Source organism: Podarcis bocagei, assembly GCF_964188305.1.
Source record: "Podarcis bocagei genome assembly, chromosome: 1".
Classification (NCBI taxonomy): Eukaryota; Metazoa; Chordata; class Lepidosauria; order Squamata; family Lacertidae; genus Podarcis; species Podarcis bocagei.
The window spans coordinates 29,872,907-29,891,364 of record NC_138125.1 but is presented as its reverse complement, the minus strand read 5'-3'; the positions used below and the strand labels follow the sequence as shown (position 1 = coordinate 29,891,364).

The 18,458-nt window shown below is 42.5% G+C and overlaps 1 protein-coding gene and 1 long non-coding RNA gene across 27 annotated transcripts in view; both read left to right on the top strand.

The window, feature by feature from the left end:
* Nucleotides 1-18,458, top strand: part of NRXN3 (neurexin 3) — a 1,270,857-nt gene that overhangs the window by 624,556 nt on the left and 627,843 nt on the right. The window lies entirely within an intron of this gene.
* LOC308575988 overlaps nt 245-18,458 on the top strand; it is a 77,188-nt gene continuing 58,974 nt past the window's right edge. Inside the window, exon 1 of the long non-coding RNA XR_014002994.1 lies at nt 245-325. This is a non-coding gene — a long non-coding RNA (uncharacterized lncRNA). The remainder of the gene's footprint in view (nt 326-18,458) is intronic.

Below are 18,458 nucleotides of genomic sequence, written 5' to 3'. Positions count from 1 at the left end.
CGGTGGCCGGGCAGAGCTGCGCTGGTCCCGGGATTGCAGGCAGCTCTGCGCAACCCTCGGAGCCGGTCTCCCGAGGGTTGCGCAGAGCTTCCTGAAGCCTGGAGAGCGAGAGGGGTCGGTACGCACCGACCCCCCTCGCTCTCCAGGCTTCAGCGAAAGCCTGCATTCGCCCCATAAGACGCAGGCACATTTCCCCTTCATTTTTGGAGGGGAAAAAGTGCGTCTTATGGGGCGAAAAATACGGTAGGCCCTTTTCAGTGCTGGGACCAGTGTTGTGGAATTCCCTCCACAATGAAGTTTACTGAATTTACAGTGCAACACAGATGTAAGTCCAATTGAATACAGTGGATCTCACTCCCTAGATAAGTGGGTATAGGATTACAGCTTTAGAAGGCTGGCAAATACCTTTCTTCTTCAAAAAACATTTGAGGAATGATTCTGGCTTTTTGTATGTGGATTGTATATACTATATTGTATTGCTGTAGTGTATATTGAATTTAGCTACTAACATGAGCTTGACCAAACTGCGGGAGGCAGTGGAAGACAGGAGTGCCTGGCGTGCTCTGGTCCATGCTGTCACGAAGAGTTGGACATGACTAAATGACTAAACAACAACAACAGCAACATATTGAATTTAAGGGCCAATTTGTATTGGGTAGGGCTTTTTTCCCATTGTGTTGTTTTATGGTTGTGAACTCACAACAATAAAAAATAAAGCAAAACAATGTCAAAGGCAGGGGGGCTCATCTGGACATAGAATAGGATAACAATTTAATAAATGAAAAATGAACGATCCTGAAATCTCCAAGGAGAGAGGCAGTGCACAGTATTGATCCACCAAGACACTTGTTCCTAGGGGTTTCATCTATAGAATTGCAGGCTGGAAATATTCTTGGTTAAGCATTTAAGCATAATAGTTCTCATGTGGGAAAGGTAGACATGAAAGCAGTAGGTAGGAAAACGCCTTTCTCCACTCTCCTGGAGTCTGCAGCCTGGCTTCCAGCTGGGCTCTTGTGAGAGCACAGTCTGAAAGAGACCATTAGGGTGCAAAAGCAATGAATGATGCTGGTCCTGGTCTAAAATCATCTTCCATTCACTTCTTTGGTAACGTTTGAGACAAAATATGCTATGAGTTTTCTGGAATCTCACTGGGGGGGAAAGGCTACTCAACTAAAACAAGCTAAGGAAACAAGCTTCTTTTGCCCTGTGTAAGCCGTGAAAGGGCAGAGGCAACAGTGAGTATCTTCAGCAGCTAAAGAAGAAAGGAGCTTGAAAGACCCCAAATCTGGAGTGAGGCCAAATGCAGAGTGAGTTGTTTTGGGATGAAGAGGCAGCTCATGGAAGAGGGGAACTGGGCACTTGGGAGAGCTGCTAAAGCAACATTTGAGATGGGGGCCCACAAAGCGCTTTGTCATCATTTAGAGAGAAGTTAAAATACGGGGCGGATAAGGACGTATAAATTGGCAGCAGATTGTGGTTTATGGTAATGACAGTCCCAGAGGAGCATCTCTCTCTTGGTGACATTGAAGTAAATTGCATTGCTCAAGATGTATACTAAGGATGGATAATGAGATGTGTGCACAGGGTAGAAAAGATTGTGGGTTTTATGATGCTATTGAACTCCCAGAGATGAGTGTGTGTGTGTGTGTCTTTGAAAAAGCCAAGTTGCAGAGGGGGAAGGGAGGAGGGTGCCAATGGTAACACAAAGCTCAAAAAATGCATTGCCTTGCTGCAGCCCAAATATTTGTACTTAATACACTCCCTAATCAACTCTTTTTAAGTATGTGTGCAGCCTTTCACATGCACACCAAGGATTCCCCCCTCCCAAATTATCCCTTTCTGCTGCATCAGAGACCAACTCTGAAGCTGCCCTGAATTTAGATTCAGCTTATCCAACAACACAAGCCATTGTTTTCAGTAATGGGAGGAAGCATCGGCAGCAGAAGGGATTTCTTAAGAGAATTAGACAAATTCATGGAAGATGAGGCTGTCAGTGGTTACTAGCAAAGATGCCTATGTTCTGCCTCCACTCTTGGAGGCATACTGCCTCTGAACACTAGTTGTGGGGGACCGCAAGTGAGGGGAGGGGAGCTGTTCTCATGTCCTGCTTGTGAGCTTCCCATAGGCATCTGGATGGTCACTGTGGGAGTAGGATGCAGAGCTAGAAGGGCCTTTGGTCAGCTCTTCCTAAGTGGGGAAGAGTGAAGAGCTTCCCACAAAGGCTTTTTGGATCAGGGCCAGTAATGAGGCAAGAAGATCATCAGGTAATAAGAAAACCCAGCTCACAACTTGGCTGGCCATGTCTCCCACTTTTCAAAGGACACTTCTCATCTTCAAAGAGTTCTCTGTTTGAAGGGCTAGTCATTCCAAGTACACATTTAAAATAAAGTTCCCTGAGAAGGGAGAATGTCTGTCAAGAGCATCTCTAGAGCAGGCTCACAGATCACCAGGACACTGTCTTCCCCACAAAGGTGAGATGCATTGTATTTCTGTTTAAACTACATAAACATTTTGTAAATTTGCACCTGTACCTATGAATTAACATATGGACATTTAAAAATGACTTAACTTGTTCAGCACATTTATCTGTAAAACTTTTCTCAGAATACGGTTTTCTGCATTTTGAATTTGCGGTCCACATATTTCACATATGTGGAAGACACATAGCTTATTGGTAGAGCATCTGTTTGCATGCAGAAGGTGCCAGGTGCAGTTCCTAGCATCTTTATGTAGGCCTGGGAATGACTCCTGTCTGAAAGCCTAGGGAGCTGGTGGTGGTCAGGGCAAAGGGAGCAAAGGTCTGGTGAGATATAAGGCAGCTTCCTGTGTTATCCCATCCTAGCATAGGTATTCTACCCCAGTTTGCATTCAAAGCCTTGTATTTCTTAGCACTCTTTTCAAAGTGTTGACCAGCTTGCTATTTAAGGAGGCTCCCAATGTTCCCTTCATCTGAATTTCAGACCCACATTCTGGGATTCAAAATTACTTGGTCTTTTGGAAGTTTATGAGGTAGAGCAAATGCACAGAATAATAGGAGAATGGCAGAAACGACATGCTCATCCTTTCTTATCCCTTGTTGCTGTTCCCCTTCGAAATACTAAGTGGCTTGCTCTTGCACATGGCGTTGAGCTGTTGCTCAACATGCTCGGCAGTGCTCATGACATGTTTTTTGTCATGCTGACAGTACACTCTCTGTCCTCACTGCTTTCATCTCTATCCATCATATATGCACAGGCATGGCATGTCTCCAGTTCTGCATCCTGTGAAGATCAGGGGCATTGCATTTGCATCTTCCCACAATGCCTTAAGGTTAGCACTCTCTTCCCCCAGTGACAAAATGTTTGTGCCTGGAAATCACAAAAGAGAATACGCTAGGGATTGGGGAGATTTGATTCAGTTCAAATTTGAAGGTGAACCCACCTAATTTGCACTTTTTGAAACAACATGTGGACCAAAACACAGCCATACCTCTGAAATTCACACCTCTCCCAATTTTGCAATGCAGTTCTCCAGCCAAGCAATGTGTACACTAGGGGAAAGTGTGCATAAAAATGCATAGACTAGTGACAATTATGTGCAAAAATGCCTTACATTTGGGGGAAATTGTTTTGGAAAAATGCATATATTAAGTAAGCTTGCTCATAAAAATGTGTGCATTAGGAGAAACACAGATGTATTTTCATAAAGACTTTAAATGAAAAAAAGCAATCTGGTGTCATAGTATCGAGATGTGAACTTAAGAGTGGAAAATGAGAAACGGCAAGAAACCAAAACTGATAGATTTCCCCATCACTGGAACAAGCTTGTTGTTGTTTTTATATGCCATTCCTAACAGATATGAGCTGCTGGTGTCAAACCAAAAGGCTCTGAATTCTCCTTCTTCTGTTCAAAGTGTGCAAATTATTGTGACCTTTCTATGTACTTGTGGGGGGTGTGCTTGTTGTGGCTTGTGCTGTCATGCTCATATTGCAAGACCACCCAGGGGGAAGAGTGTGCGCGCATCTATGTCGCTGAGGTTACTTCCTTTTCTTCTCTCCGACCTCCTGCACCCGGATTCTGAATGCAGAGAAATTCTTCACCTCCAAGTGTGTGTCATCTTAAAGCTGACTTTCTCTAAGCATAGCCAGGCAGCCGTTGCCAAGGCCGGCTGGCGTAAATTCTCTCCCTTTGACAGCTGATGAAGGGATGGAGGATTTATAACTTATTTGAGTTCCCATACATCACCCTTTGTGTCGCTTGCTTATGATGGCCTTGCCAAAAGATAAAGAAGTGCAGGACTCTCAGTATGGGCCGTGGTGACAGGCCAGGGACAAATGTCTCTGTTGGGTAAATTGATTTGAATAGCTCTAGTGAAATATCAGGCGAGGCTGAAAATATGATTGGGTTTAATGATCCTGCTTGCATTGTATCCCACTAGAATTCCAAATGGCAGACAAGTTAATTAAAGTCACGTATAGCGTTGGGAATGGAAGGAGGACATAATAGGTAGATATAGATATGTATTGCCGGAGCATCTATCTATTAACTGTATCTGTCTGTCTATCTAAAAGTTATTCCCCCCCCCCTGCTATTTCCAATATAGTGACTTTCCTAGGAGGCCAATAAATATCATTTGTAATTTATAGGGTGTTTATCCAGGTAAAACTGTTCAGAATATTTTTCCCTAACCCCTAGAGTCTAACAAGCAAAAACCTCGAGGCATAAAAATGCAGAATGAAAAGATGGAGAGCAGACAAACTGTTTATTTTCCTCTGGTGAAATTTAGTGCACATAAAACTTAATATGGTGTTAAGAATTGAACATTCATTTTCTGTGAGCAAAGGAGGTTTGCGGCCGTATAAGTTGGGAATCGGAAAGGGAAGGTAAAGTAGTTGTTGTTGTTGTTGGTGTGTGTGTGTGTTTATCTATCTATATATTGCATACATGAATGAAAATATGTAAATAATAAAGCAGATATATCTTCATGTATGCCCTTTGCACCTCTCTTTGGGCATGACCTCAATGCTGCAGTTGTGTGCAAAGTAGTTTTTGTGGTTCATGTTTAAAAGAATTATGAAAAAATAGTGTGTTTGAGTTTATCTCATGTTGTACATCTCTGCAGCATCTGTTGAATGTTATGACCTTCCTTATTCAGCAAAGTATCATGAGAGCATCAAGAGATCTTGTAGGGTGTAAGAATAAAGTGGGTCAAGAGAAGCAGTGATTTCTCAGTGCTACAATGCCCCACGAGTGTCAAATGAACATCCAAACACACTTTGGTCAACAGATGGAGCTCCGCTGTGTGCCAGAATTATCCAAAGTTAAATTGAGTGGCAGAAGGCACACGACATTCTTGGTGGTGATGACCTCCTTGTGGAATGCTCAGCCATCAGAAGTACGCTAGACATGTTCAGTGCTAGCATTAAAGAGGTCATTGAAGACCTTATTATTCATGTAGGCATTTGGGGAGATGTGAAAGGAAAATTATCCCATTCTTACTTAATGTTTTAGTAGCATCTGTGTGATGGTTTTTACACTGCTTATTTTTTCATTGATGTTGTATTGATGAGATTATATTGTTTATTGTTGTTAACTATCAAAGACACATGGTGAAAACAGAAATTTACATTTAGAAAAAGATAAATGAATGGGACAGAATTGTTAAAGATATGAAAGAAAGTCAGAAGATAAATTTATATGAATATATATATATATATATATATATATATATGCTTTCGTAGATTTTCACGGGTACAGGAATGCAGGTTTTGGTGTCTTCGGGTGTCTTCCCGTGTAAGAGTTGGGGTGTCTAGGCGACGTTTCGACGAGGTCTCACTCGTCATCTTCAGGCTGGTGCTTTCGGCTTCTTGTTACTGGAACAGAGCAGGATCTCAGTGTTTGAGTTCCTATAAATACTGTTGAGGGGGTGTGGTGTATAGCCTCCAACGTTCTGGGCAGAGAGGAAGTTCCCAGGTTAGTGTGTCTTTTCTTCTTTTGTTCATTAATTACTTGAGGGATATCTTGAGTGATTTCTTGAGTGATATTCTGAGTACCACTTAGGAGGGTCATTAGGTGTGGACTTTTTGAAACAACATGTGGACCAAAACACAGCCAAGATACGGTCTCCCCAAGATACACAAAGAAGGAACACCACTCAGACCAATAGTCAGCTCCATAGGCTCACCTCTACAAAATCTCGCTAAATTTCTCGCTAAGCAACTTCAGCCCTATGCAGAATCTATCGCTTCACACGTTACAAACTCCTTCCAGTTCATAGAAACAATAAAGAAGCAAAACCTACATCCCGACGACCTACTTGTGAGCTTCGATGTTGTATCTCTCTTCACACAAGTGCCCATTAATGAAGCCTTGACAGCCATTCAAAACAAATACAATCCCCCCGAATACATCCTGGACCTGACCAACCACTGCCTAACCAACACGTACTTCATCCACAATGGACAAAGATACAAACAGATAGAAGGAGCACCTATGGGATCACCCCTCTCACCGGTCATCGCAAATCTGTACATGGAACACTTTGAAACCAATGCTTTAGACAAGTCAGAACACAAACCCAAACTTTGGCTCAGGTATGTTGACGACACCTTTGTAATTTGGCCACACGGGAAGAAAAAACTAGATAGCTTCCTCACACATCTCAACAGCCTACACCCCAAAATACAATTCACTATGGAAATAGAAGCCAACAACCAACTTCCCTTCCTTGACGTCCTAATCTACAAAAAACCTGATGGCTCCCTAGGACACACTATCTACCGGAAAAAAACACACACCAACCGCTACTTACATGCACAATCACACCACCACCCTGCACAAATAAACTCCGTAGCCAAGACTCTCATCTCCAGAACCAAACGCCTGGCTGACAAAGACCACTTGACAACTGAGTTACAGAATCTTTCAAATGTGCTAATCGCCAACGGATACCAGCAAAACAGGGTTACGAAGCTAATCCAAAAAGAAACACCCCCCAAAAACCAAGACACAGAAGAAAACAATGGCATGGCCCTCCTTCCTTATATCAAGGGCACTACAGATAAAATTAGCAAAATCCTCCATAAACACAATATCAAAACAGCCTTTTGCACCAACCAAAAAATAGCCAATATCCTCAGAAACCCCAAAGATAAAATCCAGTTAGAAAACCAAGGGGTCTATGAAATACCCTGCAAAGTCTGCCCAGCCACGTACATTGGACAAACAAACAGACGAATAAATGCACGTATCGCAGAACACAAGAATGCCGTCAAAAAAGAAGAAAAAACTTCCTCTCTTTACCAACACATGAAAGAAACAGGACACGAAATTAATTTTTCAGATTCCAAATTGCTCTTTAACATGGAACACCACCACAAGAGAATAATCATGGAAGCCATCGAGATAGAGAAACACCCTCACAACATGAACAAGCGTGACGATACGTCCCGCCTGCCAGACATCTGGAAAATAGCCCTCCCCACAAAAACCGACACCAGAACCAGAGGCACACAGAACGCCATCTCCAATCAACCACACCAGACCCAAACCCAGACCCTCTCCACAGATAAATTACAGACACCATCCAGTAGCCAAACCATAGTGGCACCTCCGGATGCTGCACCCCCCTGCAATCCCTACACAGATCTGGCTGGCACAGGGCACAAAACCACAGCTCGCCCCTATACACGAAGCCAAGCCAGAGCACAACTAAGTGCAGTACAGCCATCTTCTCAGAAAAAACTCTTCACAAGCTCAAGAGGTCAAGACACGAAAGCTTTAGCAACTAATCCACACCTAATGACCCTCCTAAGTGGTACTCAGAATATCACTCAAGAAATCACTCAAGATATCCCTCAAGTAATTAATGAACAAAAGAAGAAAAGACACACTAACCTGGGAACTTCCTCTCTGCCCAGAACGTTGGAGGCTATACACCACACCCCCTCAACAGTATTTATAGGAACTCAAACACTGAGATCCTGCTCTGTTCCAGTAACAAGAAGCCGAAAGCACCAGCCTGAAGATGACGAGTGAGACCTCGTCGAAACGTCGCCTAGACACCCCAACTCTTACACGGGAAGACACCCGAAGACACCAAAACCTGCATATATATATATATATATATATTTGCTTTCGTAGATTTTCACGGGTACAGGAATGCAGGTTTTGGTGTTTTCGGGTATCTTCCCGTGTAAGAGTTGGGGTGTCTAGGCGACGTTTCGACGAGGTCTCACTCGTCATCTTCAGGCTGGTGCTTTCGGCTTCTTGTTACTAGAACAAGAAGCCGAAAGTAACAAGTAGCCGAAAGTAACAAGAAGCCGAAAGCACCAGCCTGAAGATGACGAGTGAGACCTCGTCGAAACGTCGCCTAGACACCCCAACTCTTACACGGGAAGATACCCGAAAACACCAAAACCTGCATATATATATATATATATATATATATATATATATATATATATATATGATAAACACAAGCTAGTTGTGAGTAAGGTCAAAAGGAAATTGTATGGGGGCTACAATCCTATTAATTTTTATATTTTGCTGGAAGCTGCCCACAGTGGCTGGGGAAACCCAGCCAGATGGATGGGGTATAATTATCATTATTCATATTTACCTTGGAATAAGCCACATTGAATCAAATGGGACTTACATGGGTAAACATATGTCACTTAAATAATAAGATTGTGTGTTCAAAAAAAGAGAGGGGGGGAAAGACCTACATCATTCATGTTGTTGGTGACACGAAGATCAAATCACACGATTTGTTAATACCTAGCAGCCATGTAAATATATAATGGGCGATATCCTGTGATGTCTGCCTCTTTGCACACAAAAAACCCACTTCAGCATGACTTCACCTTCCTCCTCTCCCACCTCCTGTGCCATCCAACCCCAGGTTTTTTTGGGAGGGCCCCCAACGCTCTGGAACAGATTGGAGGTGGGCCCAGGCTGCAGGAGAAGCAGACAAAGGAGAAGCCGTGTTACGCAAGCAGACACCCTATTGAACTTCATTGAATCTCACCCAAGAACTTTCTGGAAATGTAGTGATAGAATTATCAAAGAGAAAACAGGAGAAATTGTACTCCTAAAACCAATGTTTTTGTTGTTGGGGCTGTTTGAGCAATAAATCAGTGTTTGATAAACAACCTGCTTATCAATGCTCAGAGATATTGATTGTAAAATATTGTAAAATATGGGAAGAAACCAAGCTTGCCAGCAATGGATAAATGGCTTCAAAGTACCTGGAAAATTCTGTTAATGGTAATGGTAAAAATTACCCACTCTAAAGTGTGGGACAACAAGCAGTTCACAATTGTGTCTATTTAGGACAACAGGAGGCCTTTTGTGTTATACTGCAATAGAATTAAACATACAAAGGAGAGTATGTCAGAAAATATTTAATATATTGTATATTAATTGTTTCTGATGTGATCTCTCCCCACACCTGCACAGATTCATTCTAAGGTTCCTCACAACTTTTAAAAATCCTCTTACATAATGACTTGAATATAGGAATTTCACATGCAAGAAGGTTTTGCCAAATGCTTATCTATTTTTCATGAATTCCCAAGGAAAATGTTTACATATGGCTGAGGGTGGGCATTTAAATTACTGATTTTTTTTTTAATAGTTCTGGTTAAGCAGCTCACTACACACTTCCTCCAGCTAGGTGCAAAGTAATGAAATAGACGGTGGCAGCACAACAACTGTTTTGTAGCCTCACATCCTGTCCCACATTATGATTGTATTTTATTAGAAGGAGCCTATAAAGATGATTTCAGAGCCCAAGCCAGTAGCCAGTTGAAACTGTGAATGTTGAGGGAGTATCAGGGGAGACAATATACTGCCTTCAAAATATTGCAGACTACAACTACCATCCCTGATTATTGGCCATGTATGCTGGGGCAGGTGGGAGTGTAGTCAACATCACCTGGAAGGTAACACAATGGCTATATGTGATTTACGCACACAAGCACATGCTGGACATTAGTGGAAGATAGGCTGGAATAAATGTCAGTGATCTCTTTGTGAGGCTGTGAAATACCTCCAAATGGGAAGTCAGACAATGGCAACATTCATTGTTTGAGCTCAGTTGCTTATAAACAAATGCCCCCAATTAAGTGAGAAATTGAGACACTGGCTTTTTAAATCATTAAGACCTAGAAATATACTTGTAGGGCTGAGATCACAGTCATGATTCCAGATAAGAGATCAAGCCATGCAGAGTGCAGGGAGGGAGGAGATAAGCATGATGAAGCAGTAGACATAAACCCAGGAAATATAATTTTTAAAGAAATTACCAGTGGGCTGACTAATAAAAGGAGAAGGGGAAAGGTTGCTGGAGAGAACAAGAGGCAAGGTGAGAATCAGTGCGGGAATGAGTGTTTGCAGTGCTGGCAGGACTCTAGTAAAAGGGAAGCCGGAGCAGGGCTTGAAAGGTTAATGCAAGCACTCCGGCCCAAAGCTGTAAAACCATCTGCTGGTTTATAGAGCAAAGGCAACCTGGAAACAAATAGCTTGGCCTGCCAAGCCTTAGGTGATAATCATTTGTGCAATGAAGAAGTGCTTAATGTTAAAAAGAGCTTGGAAGCTGCCCCCAAACACAGCCAGAGATGGTGCTGGCATCAAGCTGCAGCATGTAGGAAGCTGAGGGTACAGCTTTGCACCATTTTAATATATATCTTTTCCCCGAGGCAAGAGTGGCAGCGAGTTCAGGCAACAGAAGGCCACCTTTGGAGCTGCAAAGCCAACTGGACTTCTGGAGCAGCCAGAGATGGGAGAATGACAGCAGTGAGTGGTGAGGAGGGAGAACAGTGGTCCCCTCACCAAGCAAAGGTTTTAAAATGACAGTAGGACCTCTGGCAGGGGAGGGGGAGGGGGGAGAGGCAGCGAGGTAGCATGGGGCACCCAGGACATCCCCTTTCCCTGGGCCCCTTCAAACATGGCAACATATTTGCTTCTGTGAAGCCCAGGGAAATGCCATCATCTCTGGTTCCTTTCACAAAATATTCTGTGTAATGAATTTCTAAAGTTTGTTTGCAGCCTGTGCGAAGATGGATGTAAGGAGCACAGCAAAAGAAATTTCTCTCGACTTGCAGCACTAATAGGTAACATGACACTTTGGTGCAATGTCACGCTTTGAGACACATTGTCAATCAATCATGCTTTATTGCTCCAACTTTCCTTAATGCGGGCCCATAAAATCAAAATCAAAACACAGCCACAGCTACACATACACAATAAAACTACAATACAGGAAACGCAGCAGAAAGCCAAACTTGCTGGCATAGCAAATGTTATGTTAATGCACCATGGCCAATTATAAGTGTTTAAAGGCACTGCTTGCAACTGTGTTTCTTTTCTTAAGAAATTTGGGGGACACTCCATTGAGACGTTCTCTGATACAAGGCCCATGTGAATTGATGGAGGTTACAGAAATCAAGCTAGTAGGTAACTTTTAAATAGCAAATAGATGTATGGCACAATTGGTTTGGGTGATATGCTTTTATAAGGAAAGATTTGGGCTGAGTCCTATCACTAACCCCAGTCTTGGGAATAAAGGAGATAAAAGTTGTGAAAACTCGTGTATCATTGTGATTGCCGTCATCACCATCATTTGTTAAATTCTTCATTTTACTTTGGAAATTGGCCTTCAGTAGAACACTTTTGTGATTCATTTTACAATTAGCAGTCTACATTTTTGGGCTTACTCACAGGCAATTACCGTAGTTGCTGACATTTGTCCTTCTGTGTGACGAAAGTGAGCCTTGACTACAGCAAGACGCAACACTGCCCGTCTGAATTCCATTGACTGGAATGGAAACTTTGTGGCCAAGTTAGATTCAGTTGCTGCTAACTTTTGATGGCTCATAGAGAGCGCCATCATTATGCATAGCAATGTATAGGAGAAAATCCTATTAAGTTGCAAGTGTGTATGCATCAGCCCCAGAGACTTGAATAAGATTTAAACATTTGTTACCAGTATGTATGGGACTGTAATTTAGGGATGCAAATCTTGCTAGTGAAAACCTTTTACAAAAATGTGTAGGATCTAGAGTCTCCATAAACAGAACTCTGCTTGTGGGATGCTCCCAAAGAGAAAAAGTGGATAATTAGTTTAAGTAGGTTGGAGGACCCACCATGGTAGATTTTGAAGATGCTCAGGGAGAGAAGATGAAGGGGAAACACGGCTGCATGAGCAGAATGTCATCCAGCCCCCTGGACCCCCAGGTTTTAAAACATTTATTGCAAGTTCCCCAGCTTTCCCTATTTCCCTCCTTACAGCAGCACTATAGCTTTGTCTGGTGCATAAAGACTGCAATCCTATAACCACTTAACTAGAAATAAGCCCCACTGAACTCCTGACATGCCTGCACCATAAATTTGATTATTTAACAGTGTCACAAAAGTTGTTTCACCCTACCAGATGTAACAACCTTTCAGTGTCACACTCCAAACAAAGAAAATATATGAATGTGGTGCTCTTGTAGTTGTTTAGCAGAGCAGAAAGTTACATAAAATGTAGCCCAGAATGGATTTTACTATTTTTTAAAAAGAAACCTATGCAAAAAGAAGGGGGAAATTTTATATATAACTAAACTATATAACTATATAACTAAAGGGTTGTAGCTTTAGTGTAGGGCGTCTGCTTTGCATGCAGCACGTCTCAGTCCCAGGAATCTCCAGGTCCAGCAGGGAATGTCTCCTGCCTGAAACCTGGGAAGCCTTTACAATACTGTGATGGACCAATTGTCTGGCTTGGTAAGAGCAGCTTCCTGAGACCCTATATAAATTAATGTGTACATTCATTTGGTTCATTGTGTATGGAATCAATGGTACCCGAGAGTTTTTCCCCCCTTTTCAAAGTCTTGTATCATTGTTTACCAAACTGTAGACAAATATATTCAGTCAATTTGGCCATTAGAGCTAAGCTCCTGCAAGGTCCATCTTTTAATTGAAACGAATAAAAAAGAAGAAATGGTTTCTGAGTTCGGAATGGACTAAGCAGCTATTTGGAATGAGCTATAGCGTGTATTAGTAGGCCTTTGTAATAAAGCTGAATTGTAGACTGATAAGTGGATCTTGCTTCCCAGCACAATGCAGCTACTTTTATGGTACTGTCAATGTGCATTTCAGAATGCTCAAGTAATTGGTGGGTTTCTGCTTATTTGTTTTATTAAATTGTGACTCTCTTATGCCCTCCTGCCCAAAAGAGGTCTGCAGGACAGCTTACTGCCAGGTATCATCAACAATGTGAAATAATAATCAAAGAACAAAATACACAGCAATGACACAAAGGACTAAAATTGCAGCAGGAAAAGTTATGGCGCACAAACCGGGAGCAGTGAGCGATGCCATAAAACCTGCATTCAAATGATATACCCCAAGAGGTGGATGGCTAGATCACGTGGCGAAGTGAGAGCCACAATTTGGGTGCTGCTATTAACAAGAAGGCTTGACTCTCTATGCCTCTCTCTCCAAACCTCACAGGGTAGAGGACATGTAACAGGCCTGTTCTTGATTAGTTCACAAGGGCCTGTTCACAGGGGAGGAGACAGTTCTTGAGATACCCATTCCGTTCTCTGCTCAGAGAAACTAAGCTTACTTCCAGATGACCTGCTTATAGAGCTTTCATCCTGAATAATGTTTGCAGAGAGGTTAGATGGCATCTATTAATTGGAAATGGATTCTTATTTGTTTGTGGGGAGGTGAGATGGTGCTGCATCAAGCGTTACTGGACTGCTGCCTGAAAATTTAGAGACAGAGCCCCTGCTAGCTTGAAGTCAGATATACTAAAATAGATTGCCAATGGTCAGACTCAGTAGCCCCATGAGGACATTTAATCTGCGGTGCAATATATGAAAGCAGTGGTGTGGTTAGAATCATGCAGGAGACATGTCATTTTGCTGTCTGAGGTGAAAGACAAAATGGTGCCCTCCCTATTCCATATACAGAGGTGGACTGGACTGACAGTATCCCTTCAACATTGGCAATGGGGTGTACACTTGAGGAAGCAGGCTAGTTTAGGAAGTGAATGAAAGGTTGTGTGGCATACATAGCTGTGTCTTCCAGAGATGAATGGTGAGGAGGTTCAGGAAGAATTGGAAGGGTCTGCTGCCATTGTCCCCTTCAGCTTTTCCCCGCTGAGGTGCTTGCCTCATTCTGCCTAATGATAGAACTGTCCCTGTCCCCCCTGTGATGGGGGGAGCAGCAAGAACCTTATTGGCACAAAGGTGGAGAACAAATGTAGTACCCGCTAAGGAAGAATGGCAAGGTAAAATGTTTGAATATGCTGAACTGGCTGGTCTGATGAACAGGATAAGAGAAAACGAAGATAAGGAATATGAGGAGGAATGGACGATGTTTATTGAATATTTTAAGAACCAGTATAAACAAATACGGTACATAGTTTAGCAAGTCTTGAGTAGATGCAACAGAGTTGAAATAGATAGAGTATTTAATAGATAACAAATTGGATGATTAAAAACATTATGTAGAGTAGTAGAAAAGCAAAGGAACCAGGAAAAGTGTGGAAGGGGAGTCATATGGTATATGCATACATGCTGTATTTGGTAATAAATAATGATAATAATAATAATAATAATAATAATAATAATAATAATAATAATAAATAAATAAATAATTTTTATTTATACCCCTCCCTCCCCAGCCAAGGCTAACAAACAATAATAAAAACAAGTTGAATGAATACAACTTAAAAACAAGATTAAAATACAACAATTAAAATATCGAAACATTAAAATATTAAAATGCAGCCTCATTACAGGAGGAGAAAGGGAAAAGAAAAAAGAAGGAGGGGGAGGGAATCAAATTGGCCAGGCAGAACAACTCTGTCTTACGGGCCCTGTGGAAAGAAATCAGATCCTGCAGGGCCTTGGTCTCATGAGGCAGAGCGTTCCACCAGGCCGGAGCCAGTGCTGAAAAGGCCCTGGCTCTGGTTGAAGCTAATCTAACTTCCTTAGGGCCCAGGACCACTAGGGTACAAAGCTGTAAGTGGGACAGGGGGAGGGGAGGGGGTTAAATATGCTCTCTGTTCCTGTTTTTGAAAATGCAAGTATTTTTTTTAAAAAAAGAAGAACTGTGACGTGGGTAAGGACAGTGAATGCCTATGCCTTCCTCACATCTTATCCCTGGTTGACAGTCTGCACAAAGCTTGTATAAGCCTCAAATGCTTATGACCTTACCATCTAAAGTGAAATGTCTGCATTTCTGTGGTGAGTAAATAAATGGACAGCCATTAAATATTTGTTGCATTTCCCACTGTAGCTCAGCAGGTAATAAACAGTTCCCATTACACTTTCAGATCCATTAATGGAAACTCTTTTTTAAAAAAGGTGAGCTGTGTACTATTATGAACTTATTATCTTACTACTGCAAATCTTCTTGGTTAAGCGGAAGTATTTCCAAGTCATTTGGACAAACAGAAGTACCAATGCTGAGCTGGGAATAAATAATGCAGCAATGTATTTTTGTTAACTCCTGGTTAATTACTGCAGCAAAATAACCTGTCAGGTCGAAACTCCTGCATCTCTCTTTCTCGCTCTCTCTTTTGGTTTGTTTTTGGCTGTTGCACAAGCCTCCATTAGGGCTGCTGAAACGGTAACTGGAAATAAATATACCATTTATCATAAAAGCTAATTAGGGATTCGTTTTAAGGATGGGACTCAGCTAAATCAAAAGACCAGCAGAAAATGAAATGGGAGTTAACAGATATTGTTTAATGCATATACTATAGCCATAATCAAGTTTGTCTTGCTTAGACTGCATTCTTACATGAGATGAAGTCTCACTGAACTCAGTGGAGCCTACTTTTGAGTAGACATGTCTGGGGTTGCACAGTTTGTTTCCTTCCTGCAGACCTGATGTCTATTGCAGCTTTGCCTTCCGCCTCTCCTTATTGTAACCTTTGAAGGACTGTCTTGCTACTGTTAGCTACATCATTTGGGCAACTGCCGGTCCTGGCATGTATTGCAGAGATCCTTCCTTCCTTGGCAATTGACAATTTCTGCACAGGACCTGATGATGGGTCTTTCCTGATGTCTGCAATCCCTAATCAGTCATACAATACAGAAGTTGGCAAGCCAATAGACAGTCCAGTAGCTGTTTGCCAATGAACTTGTGGTTTTCCTGACTGAGATACTTCATAAGCACCTGGAGCTTTTATCTGCTAATACATTATTTCATAAAGCAATATGGATCAGCCTTTCCTTCCTATTAATAGGAGTGCCTTCACACAGACACACCCTATTTACTTACTTACTTACTTACTTACTTACTTAAAGGTAAAGGTACCCCTGCTCGTTTTGGGCCAGTCTTGACAGACTCTAGGGTTGTGCGCTCATCTCACTCTAGAGGCTGGGAGCCAGCACTGTCCACAGACACTTCCAGGTCACGTGGCCAGCGTGCCGAAGCTGCTCTGGCGAACTGGCACCAGAGCAGCACACGGAATGCCGTTTACCTTCCCGCTAGAAAGCGGTACCTATTTATCTACTTGCACTTAAGGGTGCTTTCGAACTGCTAGGTGGGCAGGAGCTGGGACCGAACAATGGGAGCTCACCCCGCCATGGGGATTCGAACCGCCGACCATGCGATCAGCAAGTCCTAGGCGCTGAGGTTTTACCCACAGCGCCACCCGCGTCCCATCATTTACTTACTTACTTATCACTTTTATATCCCAGCCTTCCTCCAAGGATATCCAAGCATGATACATGACTCTCATAGCAACCCCATGAGGTTGTTAGCCTAAGAGGCAGTGTTTTGGGAAGAGCTGCAGAGCACATGCTTTGCATCCAGAAGGTCCACGGTTCAATCCCTAACATTACTAACTCGGGCTGGGGAAGAAGAGTTTGGATATGATAATCCCACTTTATCACTACCTGAAGGAGTCTCAAAGCGGCTAACATTCTCCTTTCACTTCCTCACCCACAACAAACACTCTGTGCGGTGAGTGGGGCTGAGAGACTTCAGAGGAGTGTGACTGGTCCAAGGTCACCCAGCAGCTGCAGGTGGAGAAGTGGAGACGCGAACCCAGTTCCCCAGATTACGAGTCTACCGCTCTTAACCACTACACCACACTGGCTCCCTTATCCAAAATACTGAAGAGCCACTGCCAGTTGGTGTAGGCAATACTAACTTACAGGAGGTGGAAGAATATTTAACTCAGATAAGGATAGGAGAATAGAACTAACAGCTTTTCTTTCTCATGATAGGGTCCTCTTGTAACTTCAACAACTATCTGATAGGCAGAAAGGTGGTGGATAAAGCTTTTTCTGGCATGGAGATGAGTCATTGGGAAAGTGTCTCCCACTATATTTCTGTGTACTTGGCAACTGGTTTAGGCAATGGAAACCTACCAAAAGGAAAGCTGGAAATCCTTGCTGGTAGTCAAAATATGGTAGTTGGCTACCTACCTGAATCTTGCTGGTAGTGTCAGCATGCCAGTCTAAATATAACACCCATTAACTTTTTATGCTGTGAACCACCCAGAGATCTACAGGTGAAGGCCAGTATACTACTACTACTACTACTACTACTACTACTACTACTACTACTACTAATAATAATAATAATTGTCCCCTTTGCCCCCCTAAATCCCAGATAATGAATAGTTGGAGGTTTTTACTCAAATGGCATTCTGTACCTTCTCAAAAGCATTCCACACTTTTGAGCAGTGGCAGTGGGAAAACATTCTAGGGCTAAGCCCTGGGGCCAAATAAACTCCACTAGCAACCCCAAAATAGCCGTTTAACAGCACATTGCATGGCAATGCGCCTTATTTTAGGCAAAGAGAATTGTAACCATTCAATGTGACAGAAGAATGAGCATCCATATTTAGGCTCAGATCGTTGATATTCGCTTGACAAGCAGACCTTATTGACTCCATATGGGAGCAGTCTGCTTTCTATCAAGTTATATTAGCAATATCAAGATCATGCATGTGGCATTTATGTGTACATGCTCTGTCCTATGTCTGATCGCTACTTCTGCTTTGTTGTCTCTAGGCACTGTATGATGGTAATCTGTCTAGATTTGAATCAGGAAACGCTGATGAGATGGGCAGAGAAGCTGAAATTCAACTGCTAGTTTTGTTTTGCTTTTGAATTACTCTCCAGTCTGCTAACCTCTCTGAAAACACTCCACGATCTGTGGCTTCAGTATAGAAAAGTCATTAGTATAACCACAGCCCTGGGCCATTAGGTCACATAAACGCAGTGAAGGTGAGACAAATAAAATACTAAGGAAGCTCAGTGAGAGTGATATCCTTTTGGTCTGTGCTGCAGCATCTCAAGTGACTCCACCACACTGAACATTCTGACAACACTCAGGAGGATGTAACATGACCCAATGCCTCTGACAGGCAAAGCTGCAGCTTCTCAGCAGCTATTATCAGAAGCAGGTAGGGGTGGAGCTGGAAAAGTGCCTCTACAGTTATTGGAAAACTATGGTTGTAC